This window comes from Otolemur garnettii, unplaced genomic scaffold, assembly GCF_000181295.1.
Source record: "Otolemur garnettii isolate 467f Iridium unplaced genomic scaffold, OtoGar3 scaffold00094, whole genome shotgun sequence".
In the NCBI taxonomy this organism is placed as follows: Eukaryota; Metazoa; Chordata; class Mammalia; order Primates; family Galagidae; genus Otolemur; species Otolemur garnettii.
In genome coordinates this window covers 902,581-908,768 of record NW_003852489.1, presented here as the reverse complement: position 1 = coordinate 908,768, position 6,188 = coordinate 902,581, and positions in this window count along the sequence as shown.

Below are 6,188 nucleotides of genomic sequence, written 5' to 3'. Positions count from 1 at the left end.
AGTTCTGCAGTGAGAACCCCAGGCTAGGCTAGGACTCTTCCCTCCACCCCACACTGCTAGAATGCCCCAGCCATACTGATCTACTCAGAGAGGGCTGAAGCGATGCTTGAATAGCCCTCAGAGTGACTATGAGGAAAACTGTCCCCTGGGTGAAATGAATGACATGTATTGTGTGGTTGGCTTGTCTGTCTGGGTAACCTTTAGTGAGTTATTTCACCACTCTATGCCTCAGTTTCCTCATTTGTCAAATAGGAATGGTAGATGCAGCTATCTCATAGGGCAGTAAGTACTTGTAAAGTGCTTAAAACAAGACCAGGAATATAACTAGCCTTCAAAGTACGTTAGCTGCTGCTGTTAATACTATCCCCTCTCCTCTACGATCAGTTTCCCTATCTCTGGATTTTCCCACCCCATCAATTTCCTTCTTAATGCCCCATTCTTGTTCTTAGCTGGTTGGCAGTGGTACCTACTCGGATCAGAAAAATAAGCATTATTTTATATTAAAAATGGAGATGCTGGAGACATTCAAGGTCTAGGAGGAGCAGGGAGCAGAGTTAAGTTTGGAAATGAGATTCTTGGCTGATGCCATGTCGAACCTCACTCTCTGGCTGACCATCTGTCCCTTCAGATATTTGGAAGGAAATAGGCTGAGTTTGACCAGGATGAGAAATTCACCTAAATCTGTGGTTCTCAAACCTGGCTGCCTCTTAGAATCACTAGGGAAGATTTCAAACAACAGCAACAAACCCCTGACACCTCACCCCACTCCAGACCCATTAAGTCAGAATCTCTGGGCGAGGCCCAGGGAGAGGTATGATTTAGAAGCTTTGCACGTGATTCTAATGACAGCCACGGACCTGGGTAGGGCATAGGATGGGTCCACAGGAGAGTGTGGAGTCAGAGTGTGGTTGTGTATCCTGCCACTTATCAGCTGTATGACCTTGGCACATGACTTACGTTCCCCTGAGCCTCAGTTTCTTTCCCTCTAAAATGGGAATAATACTTGCCATCTTGCTGAGATTTTGTAAGAAGGAAACAAAAACCTATGCAATGGCTTTCCGATGGTTGGCATATGGAATGTATGAGATGCCTGACAAGTCAGTAACAGCAACACTGAAAAGCAGGGTTAGTAGCATCTAATCCCAGCCTGGGGCCATTTGGCTCCCTCCTCCTTGTTTGGGGGTCGTTGACTGTTGTGTTCCTAGGTCTAAGTCCACTGCAAGGAGGAGGATAGAGTCTTGAAGGGGAGGCTTGCTGCCTAGTTATTCAGTTTATTTACTGATTAAAAACACCGGGCCTCAGGGAGAGCAAAGTTGAAATTCAGTCCTTCTTCTGATTGCCAAGTCTTCCGCCCACAGGCCTTAATCGGTCCTCCCAGAGTGGCATATCATTCTAAGTCACACAGAAGTGCTGTCTAGGCTAGCTCTGGTCTTGCTTGTTCCTTCTTAGACTGCAGATAAGGATGCCAGGAAGAGCTTGTACAGTCCCCTTTACTAACCTGTCATTCTGGCCCTAACGGCGTCAGCCAACAGCCCAGCTGGGCAGAAGGCTGGGATGCAGTAAGCTAAGATGGGGCAGTTGGGAGTGGAGGCATCAGGCAAGGTGTCAGTAGTGGCCTAGAAGGCTCATCCAGGTGCTGAGAGGCCTGGATTCTGGCCAGGTTCACGCTTAGCATGTGACAGCATCCGTGCTTCTGTTCGGAGAATTTATTAGTAACTCAGGATCTTTGATGAAACAGCTGGGTTCTTTACTCTCACAGCCTCCCACTCAAAAGTAGAGGGCCTGACACACTAACCTCCAGATAGACACTTTAAATCTTTATCTCAGCAGTTAAGAAATTATCAAAAGCAAAAAAATCCTGCTACCTGCAACTCTTTCTCGCTCTGTCTTCTGCTCGGTGCCACCAGTCTAGAAGATTTTGTAGGCTTGACTCTTCGTAGCTTGTATTATGGAAATAGTACTCCCGCCTGCCTCCCAGCTTGAATGGCCTGGCGTGACTCATGAAATCTGCTGGACTTCCTTTAGGTGTCTGGGGGTGGCAGCACCCAGATTCCAGGCAGCCCTTTAAATGCAGTATGTGATCTTTCCACGCTAATAGTGAAACAAAAACAAACAGCACAAAGGAGTTAACGACAACAAATTAGTTTTGCACACATAACAAATAAAAGCTGAATTTTTAATTTTCATTATTTTGACTTTTTTCTCTCTTTTTTTAATTGTTTGGGGTTCATTGAGGGTACAAAGAAATAGATGACACTGATTGATTGCATTTGTTAGGTAAAGTCCCTCTTATAATTGTGTCCTGACCCCAGCAGGTGTTCCCTACACCATGACCCATTTCCATCCTCCTCCCTTCTCCACTCTCTCCATCATTCCCTTACCTCCCCCGCCATCTTGTATTAGTTCATCTATTGCCTTCATATTAGACTTGAGGACATTGGAGTCTTGCTTCTGCATTCTTGCGATGCTTTGCTGAGAAGAATGTGTTCCAACTCAATCCAGGTTAATACAAAAGATGTAAAGTCTCCATCTTTTTTAATGGCTGAATAGTATTCCATAGTATACATATACCACAGCTTGTTAATCCATTCCTGGGTTGGTGGGCATTTAGGCTGTTTCCACATTTTGGCAATTCATAAATTGAGCTACAATAAACAGTTCAGTGCAAATGCCCTTATGATAATAGGATTTTTTTCCTTCTGGGTAGGTGCCTAGTAATGGGATTGCAGGATCCAATGGGAGGTCTAATTTGAGTTTTTTGAGGATTCTTCATAATTCCCTCCAAAAAGATTGTATTAGTTTGCAGTCCCACCAGCAGTGCAAAAGTGTGCCCTTCTCTCCACACCCACGCCAACATTAGCAGCTTTGAGACTTTGTGATGTGGGCCATAGAATCTGAATTTTCAAAGTGCAATTTGATATCAGGAGTGAATGAAAATTAAGATGTGAGAGCAGCAAGTCAAAACATGTTTCTCAGAAGCCAGGTTGACAGTACAGTTGTAGGAAAGTCAAATAGGTGATGACCTTACTAAGTTGTCAAATGGGAGAAAGATTTGAAAATGCTTTGTGAACCAAGGGCCTGGGTGAGTGTTTAGTTATTTACATCAGAGATACTTAAGCTGGGGTTCATAGATCCTTGGGGAACCCAAGGATGAGTAATTCACCCTGAGAACCACCTGTATTTGCAAGCCAAACTTTGCACGCATGCACGTATCTGATGTTCTTTAGGGAGAGAGTGCATAGCTTTCATCAGATTCTCAAAGGTGTGTATGACTCAAAAATGATTAAACCCACCACTCTAACCCAAACCTTTATGTCCTTTGCTAGTGAAAAGAGCAAAGCAGTGATTTCAGCATCCGAGGTGCTGCCCATACTCTCTGCAATTCTCTTCCCATGTCATATGAAGGCAGAGAAGAGGTAGAAGAAAATTTTCCAGGGGAAGGAAGACTGAGTCAAGATCCTGTTGTCCCAGTGGCCTTGGACTTGGAGTTCACTTTGGTGTTCATATATTCAGCTGGAGAGAAGGGGAGAGCAAGAGGGAGGAGAGAGAGATTTCCTTCTCATGAAGCCATCGCTGCTTAAGCAGATGGCAGAAACTCAATCTCTTTCAAAGTGATGAAGTGAGATTGCTCAGACAAATGCTTTCAAAGTCTTGAACCTGTGAGGTTTTGCTCCGAGTTCAGGAAATAACAGGATATAAATCTGCCTGAATCATCTCGGCTCACGCAAATTCAATGCTAGGCCACGGTGGCTCTGGCAACATCTTGTTCTTTTTGTGTAATGACTTTTGATGCTGCGGATTTAGATGGATTAGGCCATTGAGGGGAAAGAGGGGAATATTAATATACAAAATTGTTAAATGTCAAATGAAATCCCTTAATAATGTGTGTGTCTAAGACGAGTAGGCCAGCACTTTGAAAACACTTCTAGCACCAGCTCAAACATTTAAGAAATCCATTTTGCAAGTTCAAACAAATAATCCCCCACCAATTATGCTCTACCTGTGTGAGTCGGATGGATATTTCTGCACAGTCTCCGTCACAGTGAAGTCCCATTCTCTTCCCGTTGTCAGTAGCTGAGGCACACCTAGTTCTTCATCCGACTGGCTGAATGCTTAAATCCCGCAGATAAGGGTACAGCTTGCAACCAAGGGTTCGTTTTCATATTTCCCATAAATTAATTACCTAAGTGGTTGACTTTCCTTGTTTTAAATGATGAGTGATAGAGGATCTGGGTAGTTTCCTCCCTGGAGGTCCCTACCAAACAAATGCTTGGCGTTTGGAATAATTGGGGGTGGGGGAGAATAATTGAGATGGGTCCAAAAGTAGTCATGAGGATGTAATTATATTATATTATATTATACAGGGAGGACATAAAGTTTGTGTGCAATTTGCTGTGTTAAACTATTTTGAATTGCATGCAAACTTTATATCCACCTTATATTATATTCTATTTTCTAATTTTAGTATGCGCTGACAACATGACCATTCTTTCATTCATCGAATTAAAAAATAATGGCTTTCCATCATAAAGCTGGAGAAAGGCATCCATAAAATCATTCCTGATTACCTTTGTAATTTAATAGATGCTGATGAAGAACTATGGCCTACAGGGGGGAAGATCCTATGTCTTATGGGGAACAGGATGGTGGGGGTATAACCAGGGAAAGAATCTTGAAGGTGACAGCATTTGGACTGGGCTGTGATGGAAGCAGGAAGTCTAGAAATAGCTTAATTCCCATTCTATAGCATCAGAGATGATGGCTGAATCTAAGGCTCTCATTGCAGATGTGACAGAACAATGCTAGAAACCATTTGGAAAATAGAGGAAAGAAGAAATATCGCTCACGTTTTACCCCAGTGGCTAAAGTTTTGTTGGCATTTTGCTACATTTTACACTAGCTTTTCCCTTGGGTATGACTCCTCTATAGCTATTGAGATGTCACTTGCTGGTCTATAAAGCATACGTCTTTGGCCTTTCCTTTTGAGACAGAGTTTCACTATATCACTCTTGGTAGAGTGCCGTGGTGTCACAGCTCACAGCAACCTCCAACTCTTGGGCTTAAGCGATTCTCTTGCCGCAGCCTCCCAAGTAGCTGGACTACAGGCGCCTGCCACAACACCTGGCTATTTTTCGGTTGCAGTTGTCATTATTACTTAGCTGAGCTGGGCTGGGTTCGAACCTGCCAGTCTCAGTGTATGTGGCCGGCACTGTAACCACTGTACTATAGGTGCTGAGCCATCTTTACACTTTTCTAACAAGGAATCATCAATGGGGAGCATTTTTCCAGGTGATCGCAAGAACGGGCAGATTTCAACTAGGTGAAGATGGGGAACAAGCATTTCTAGGGAAGGGGAGATGAAAGGCAAAGTTCTAGCAGTGGAACGTGGCTCAGAGCAGAGACCCTACTACTGGGACTATTGCTCGGAATTTATGGAGCATCTGAAAGGGTCTACTGAGGAGTTTTATCTTGTAGGTGATGGAGAGCCATTGGAGGAGGCTCTGGTGAGATAGATGGTGAGGTGGTGAGAATCTGATTCTCTTTGAGCCTGGCTTTGGAAATCCCAGATTCCAGGCTTGGGAATTTCTGACTTCCTTGTGGAGATGAACAAGCAATCCTTTAGCTGCTATGTAGGGCCACATCATTAACTAGCATCTGAACGAAGATGCTAATGTAACAGAAGGCCGGCTTCCTATCAGTTTCAACATGAAAGGCCTGGTCACAATAGATGCCCTTTCGCAAACCTCACACACCTGTCTTTGATCTCAACGAATGTCCTGTCAGCATCCAACCTCTGCTTCCCCTGGCCAAGCCTGGTCTTCTATTTGCTCACGGATGGTAAAGAAGCTCCAACACACCTAACAGCTCCAGGGGTTGGCTGTGAATGCCCTAGGACCTGCAGTGATGAGAACTGCGAGGACATGTCTGGATTTAGCAGGAAAAATGCTATTGGCATGGGAGCGAGAAGTCTCGACAAGAACGCCCCACGCTGACGCTGCCATCCTTGTTCTCCCTCACGTGTTCACTGTAGATGTCTCATCTCCAACGTTCATATGACCCAGGTGGCACAGTAGAGCCAAACCGAGCAAGGTCCACAGAAAGAAGCAGATGGAGGAAAACCCAGCCTAGTCAACATCTCCAGAAAGTCCAGCCCAGGCAGGCCCCGGGGGACGGACGAGGTGAGCTCT